This window comes from Danio rerio, chromosome 15 (genome assembly GCF_049306965.1).
Source record: "Danio rerio strain Tuebingen ecotype United States chromosome 15, GRCz12tu, whole genome shotgun sequence".
Lineage (NCBI taxonomy): Eukaryota > Metazoa > Chordata > Actinopteri > Cypriniformes > Danionidae > Danio > Danio rerio.
This window is the reverse complement of record NC_133190.1, coordinates 11,817,659-11,825,266: the sequence shown is the minus strand read 5'-3', so window position 1 is coordinate 11,825,266 and position 7,608 is coordinate 11,817,659. Positions and strand designations below refer to the sequence as shown.

The 7,608-nt window shown below is 33.4% G+C and overlaps 1 long non-coding RNA gene across 1 annotated transcript; it reads right to left on the bottom strand.

Moving 5' to 3' along the window:
* Nucleotides 1-2,016: 2,016 nt before the first annotated feature.
* Nucleotides 2,017-4,686, bottom strand: LOC141377958 (uncharacterized). Its single transcript, XR_012391172.1, has 6 exons — nucleotides 4,326-4,686; nucleotides 4,021-4,261; nucleotides 3,593-3,956; nucleotides 2,988-3,405; nucleotides 2,501-2,864; nucleotides 2,017-2,436 (listed from the first exon to the last, which is right to left on the bottom strand). It is a non-coding gene; the product is annotated as an uncharacterized lncRNA (long non-coding RNA).
* Nucleotides 4,687-7,608: the final 2,922 nt, after the last annotated feature.

Sequence of the window (7,608 nt, the reverse complement as noted above, 5' to 3'; positions counted from 1 at the left end):
AACAAATGGCTTTAGGTTTAATTATTCATCATTATGTGAATAAATAGCCCACACCCACATTTAATCCATATTTAACTAGATATTTTTCAAGACACTTCTATACAGCTTAAAGTGACATTTAAAGGCTTAACTAGATTAATTAAGTTAATTAGGCAGGTTAGGGTAATTAGGCAAGTTATTGTATAAGGATGGTTTGTTCTGTAGACCAGTGGTTCCCAACCTTTTTCTTTGGGCCCCCCCCCCATAAACATATACAAACATTGGAGCACACACATATGTACTGTGTATATATATATATATATATATATATATATATATATATATATATATATATATATATATATATATATATATATATATATATAGAAAATATTAATTAATCAGTTTTAACTTGTCTTGGCCTTCAATGAAACCAAAATTTAGGTAGGCTTTTAATTTAATTATTTTCACTATTATGTTGGAATTTTAAGCATGTGTTTAGATTATTTTTTATTTTTTTGGGCTGCTCGATTTGAGGAAAAATCATAATCCCGATTATTTTGGTCATAATTGTAATCACGATTATTCAAAACCATTGCCAGTTAAGGTCAAAATTATTAGCGCTCCTGAGATTTTTATTTTTTTTTATAAATATTTCCCAAATTATGTTTAACAGAGCAAGGAATTTTAACAGTATTTCCTATAATATTTTTTCTTCTATTTGTTTTATTTTAGCTAGAATAAAGACAGGTTTAAATATTTTGAAACCAATTTAAGGTCAATATTATTAGCCCTCTTAAGCAATATTTATTTTTGATTGTCTGCAGAATAAACTAGCGTTATAATGACTTGCCTTATTACTCTAATTAAGCCTTTGAACTGCACTTTAATCTGAATGCTTGTATTTTGAAAAATATCTAGTAAAATATTATGTGTGCTGTCATTATAGCAAAGACAAAAAGAAATCAGTAATTAGAAATGAGATATCAAAACTATTATGTTCAGAAATAAGTTATTAAATTTTCTTTCCATGAAACAGAAATTGGGCAGGAAAAGGTTTGCTAATATTCAAGAGGGCTAATAATTCTGACTTCAACTGTATACATAAAGTTATTTTCCACCCTGCAAAGGAAAGAGAAATGAATACAATAGAATAAAAATATGAAACAAACTGTGCTTTAAGACTCTTCACTGTAAGAAAAACACTTTAGCTACAGCATTCCTTCAGTCAAGAGCAGCGAGGGTTTTCTCGTTATGTTTGTTTAATAATGATAAAAACAGGCGGCAGAAGGATTATAGCGCGCTGTATCTTTAATGGTTTCTCTTTCACATCTTTTGATCCTCAACTCGTTTGTTTATTATACAAATGAGGGTTAATGTAAATAATCACTAAACACCGCGTTTTGACACCTATTTGACCATTAAAGCGTTCACGTTAAGATGACTTTAGATGTCTGCGCTCCTCTGCTCGTCTCAGTGTGCGAATGAGAGTGAATGCTGACCAGCCGCATGTTTCTGACTGCGTGATCGTGCTGCACACACACATAAGCTCTTTCGCGCTTTTAAGAGCAACACGTGTACAACTGTGGCGAAATATGATGCAATAATCATTTATCTCGATTAATGGTTTTTATAATCGTTTGAAACCGAAATCTAAATCGGATTTTCGATTAATTGCAAAGCCCTTTATAATAGTGGACCATTTTTATGCCTTTTTCTACCTCAATACTTATCCTCTCCCGCGCCCCCCCTGTGAACTCTGGCGCCCCCCAGGTTGGGAACCACTGCTGTAGACTATCTAAAAATATATATAGCTTACAAGGGGCTATAATATATATTATAACAGAATGAAATGCCTGTCACTTTTTTTTTTGTTATCCATGGAATAATGGAGATAAAAATTCTGTTTTAATGAAACTACAGGGCACTAGAGGGCGCTAGTGAGACACCCGGAATGTATAGTAAGTGAGTGGTTGAAAGAAGAAGAGATTCAGTTGTGGTAGATGGAACGCATGGTTCTTTGGAGCTATTTCAAACGGCAGGCACTTTTTTCCAGGGGTTTCAGTACAGCGTAACCGCTACTGCGTCATCGGGTGGGCGTGGCCTATCTGTGAATTTGCATAGGTCACGGATCATGCGCAGATTGTGAAAACAGCCGTTTGATTCAGATACCTGTACGTATTGCAGGGGTTTCGTGTCAAATGCCTTTTATATGCAGTACTAAATAGCTGTCCTGATCGCAGGTGTTTTATGTGAAGTCAGTGAATGTTATATTAAACAAATTAACTTAAGATACCTCTCAGATTACATTAATACTGTTATAACTTAAGATACCTGTCCCGATCCCACGGCTTTTGTGCCAAAAACTTTATATATTATATACATTAACATCAGATACCTGTCCTGATCCCAGGTGTTTCATGTATGATCACTTTTATATACATTAACATCAGATACCTGTCCTGATCCCAGGGGTTTCATGTATGATCACTTTTATATTATATACAGTAACATCAAATACCTGTCCTGATCTCAGGGGTTTCATGTATGATCACTTTTATATATATTAACATCAGATACCTGTCCTGATCCCAGGGGTTTCATGTATGATCACTTTTATATATATTAACATCAAATACCTGTCCTGATCCCAGGGGTTTTATGTATGATCACTTTTATATTATATACAGTAACATCAAATACCTGTCCTGATCCCAGATGTTTCATGTATGATCACTTTTATATATATTAACATCAGATACCTGTCCTGATCCCAGGGGTTTCATGTATGATCACTTTTATATTATATACAGTAACATCAAATACCTGTCCTGATCCCAGGTGTTTCATGTATGATCACTTTTATATATATTAACATCAGATACCTGTCCTGATCCCAGGGGTTTCATGTATGATCACTTTTATATATATTAACATCAAATACCTGTCCTGATCCCAGGGGTTTTATATATGATCACTTTTATATTATATACAGTAACATCAGATACCTGTCCTGATCCCAGGTGTTTCATGTATGATCACTTTTATATATATTAACATCAGATACCTGTCCTGATCCCAGGGGTTTCATGTATGATCACTTTTATATATATTAACATCAAATACCTGTCCTGATCCCAGGGGTTTTATATATGATCACTTTTATATTATATACAGTAACATCAGATACCTGTCCTGATCCCAGGGGTTTCATGTATGATCACTTTAATATACATTAACATCAGATACCTGTCCTGATCCCAGGGGTTTCATGTATGATCACTTTTATATATATTAACATCAGATACCTTTCCTGATCCCAGGTGTTTCATGTATGATCACTTTTTTATATATTAACATCAGATACCTGTCCTGATCCCAGGGGTTTCATGTATGATCACTTTTATATATATTAACATCAGATACCTGTCCTGATCTCAGGGGTTTCATGTATGATCACTTTTATATTATATACAGTAACATCAGATACCTGTCCTGATCCCAGGGGTTTCATGTATGATCACTTTTATATATATTAACATCAGATACCTGTCCTGATCCCAGGGGTTTCATGTATGATCACTTTTATATTATATACAGTAACATCAGATACCTGTCCTGATCCCAGGGGTTTCATGTATGATCACTTTTATATATATTAACATCAGATACCTGTCCTGATCCCAGGGGTTTCATGTATGATCACTTTTATATATATTAACATCAAATACCTGTCCTGATCCCAGGGGTTTCATGTATGATCACTTTTATATATATTAACATCAGATACCTTTCCTGATCCCAGGTGTTTCATGTATGATCACTTTTTTATATATTAACATCAGATACCTGTCCTGATCCCAGGGGTTTCATGTATGATCACTTTTATATTATATACAGTAACATCAGATACCTGTCCTTATCTCAGGGGTTTCATGTATGATCACTTTTATATTATATACAGTAACATCAGATACCTGTCCTGATCCCAGGTGTTTCATGTATGATCACTTTTATATTATATACAGTAACATCAGATACCTGTCCTGATCCCAGGTGTTTCATGTATGATCACTTTTATATATATTAACATCAGATACCTGTCCTGATCCCAGGGGTTTCATGTATGATCACTTTTATATTATATACAGTAACATCAGATACCTGTCCTGATCCCAGGGGTTTCATGTATGATCACTTTTATATATATTAACATCAGATACCTGTCCTGATCCCAGGGGTTTCATGTATGATCACTTTTATATATATTAACATCAAATACCTGTCCTGATCCCAGGGGTTTCATGTATGATCACTTTTATATTATATACAGTAACATCAGATACCTGTCCTGATCCCAGGGGTTTTATGTATGATCACTTTTATATATATTAACATCAGATACCTGTCCTGATCCCAGTTTTTTTGTGTATGATGACTTTAAATAAAAATAGAAAATAAATATGAGTTATGTTAATTAACTAAGATCGAGAAAGAAAAATTAACCACGATTTATTACAGAAAATGTGGTATTTATTTGTTTAAACATGACTGAATACCATATTTTAAACTACAAAAACACGGTTAATCTTACCACAACCATTATTATTTGGTTTAAAATGGAAGTACAAAAGCCCAGAGACAGTAAAACGGAGTAAAACGAGGTCAGCCGTTTTTGCTAATGAAATCTTTAAAATATAACATTATAAAAACAAAAAAATAACCTGTATGATTGTTTTTTCCCTCGTTATCCACCGCGGTAGGTTCTTTATCCATAATCACCCTGTTTGAAATGACCGCGCTAAAAAAGAACCTGTACTGCGCATGATCGGTGACCTCTCAGTATTGTTTTTTTTTTAAGGGGGCGTTTCCCAAACACCGACCGAGCCACGCCCGTTTTACGTCGTGGTAATGAAACCCCTGGAATTTAGTGCATGCCATTTCATTTCAAACTGTTTGTTTAGGACTTCCTTATTGTCCAGATAACTAAATGTCTGGAAAATGTATTGGAATGCTGTCTGAACAAGATTTGACATTTTAGATTACGTTACCATTATAAAGTTTCAATTCTCAATTTTCTGCAAGTTGTTAAATCAACGCAAAAGTAGATCAACTTATTCAACGCAATCAATGTTTTTTTTTTATTTCTTCAAATCAATGACAAGTTTTTTTTTATGCTTAAGGAAAAGACCATCATCCAACAGCTAAGATATTTTTGTTTTGTTTGTTTTTAAGAGTAGTTTCAATACGGAGACCCGGAAGGGATGTAATGGTGGGAAAAAAAATGGTGGAAAAAAAACTGGGTGGGAGAAAAAAAAACAGAGTGATAGGAAAACTTATTTTTAGGATTTTTTTTCGTTCCCTCGCAAAGATGTTTTGCGTTCTCTCGCGAAGTTATTTTGCGTTATCTCGCAAACACTTTCTGTTCTCATTCATGTAAACCCTCCCGTTTTTGCCGAAATTCTCCAGTATTTTACCATTCTATCCCACAATCATCCTATCATTAAGTATTTTCCTATATTACTTATATATTTTCCCAGATAGCAAAATACACTCGGGCCAGTTCCGGCTAGATTGTCGCCTGCCGGAGACTAACCCCTCGGCCCAACTTCGGCTGCCGAACTCGGGCCGGATGCCTGTGGACTCACTGCCCGATTCCGGCCCGAATCAAGCGGGCCAGATGCGGCGGCCGTAAGCGAGCCGACGCTGCGCATCCGCGCCGGAATCGGCGCGAGGGTAATGTGCGCTGCGGCTCGGAGCTGGCGCGACTCCGTATTTATACACCTTATAAAACCTTTTGGTATTACATTGGTACTTGATATATGGTATTACAACCATTTGAATTTATATAACAGCAAACACAGGCTATAATGTAAACACAAAGTGTAAGCACTGCGTTTAACCTTTGAATAAAGTGCAAACTGCATACATATTCTGTAACGAAAATAATCAGACAAATGACAAAATAAATAAATGTTAAACGTTTATTGATTGCATGAAAAAAATAGTACTAAAATATTATAAATAATTTTGTAGTGCACAAGAATATCAATATAAAAACAACAATAAAACAACACAATAAAGACACACAGAAAGATTTAAACAAAAAATCTAAAAAATACACACAAACACAGATGTTTTTTAAAACAACCCTGTTTTCCCAATAGACTTGAATTAAAAATTTGTAAAAAAACAGCTAAATTTTATATAAACCTAAATATAGAAACCAATTTAAGATATAGCAAGAAACATCTTAAAAATACCAATGACAATCCTTAAAATATCCAAGTCAAACTTGTAAAAAGTACTGCAGAATTCTGAAGAAACATCTTGAAACATTTTTTAATAAAACATTAAAATAATAATAAACAAACATATATATATATATATATATATATATATATATATATATATATATATATATATATATATATAAATAATTGCAGAAGTATACAGTCAAACTTTTTTTTAAATAAACTTGAACAAAATAAATTGCACAAACAGCAAGACATGAGTGAGATGATTATACATTTCATATATATACACGTCTTGTGCAATTTTATATTTATAATTTTATTTGTATTACGTTTATTAAAAATGTATCAAGATGTTTCTTCAGAATTTGGCACACACACATACATACATACATACATACATACATATATACACACACACACATATATATATATACATATACATATATATATATATATAAATGCAAATGAAAGAAACAAATTGTTCAAGTATCAGGGAACATCCTAATACACTTAAAATATTGTTTAAAAAATAAAACAAAATAGTGATGTAGACATTTGACACATTAGCTTTCTCTTCTTTCTTCCTCCATCCCTGTCAGGGGCAAGTTGTAGCTACTTTGTAATGCATTTTTCCACTTCTTTATCAGTGGCGTGGTATGGACATTTGTCCTCACTCCATCTGTGATTAAAAGATAAACAGATAATTAGTAGTGAACAAGTACTAATGTAAAAAAAAGAAAAAAATAGGAAAAAAGTAGGCTACCTACGAAGCAAAAAAAAAAACAATAAAAAAAACAAATAAACTTAAAACACTTTGAAATTAGCAAGAGCTTGAACTTACCAGTTTCTTCATTTGTTCAGGCTGCTCCATTAGTTGATTTTCAAGCTTTTCCAAATCAAATTGGCTAAAGGACGGTCAAATGTGTTTACATCTGGAATTTCATCACGTCTGTTTTGGTTTTGTGAGAATCAGGCCCAGCTGCTGCTTTATGACGTTGCATGATTTTAAAACTTCAGTCAGTCGTGCTAAAAAAGAAAAATAACAGATTAGTATAAATCAACCTGTAGCTTATTCTCATACAACTTCTGTAAATACAACAGTGGGTTAGACACTACTGATATTCTCTAGTTGATCTTTACTTTCTAGCTGCATTAAACCTTAACAAATTTAGTGATGTCTTCAATTCTTACAAAGACATCACGAGATGCAATAAGTTCTGTCTTGATCTCAAACTGCACTAGAACAAAGACTGTAAATGTTCATAGGTGTACTGCAGGAGTGTTCATACTTTTTGGGCCGAGGGCCAGATGCAAAAAAACAAACGTTGTCGCGGGCCAAATTTTACATACATCACACAGACACGTGTATATA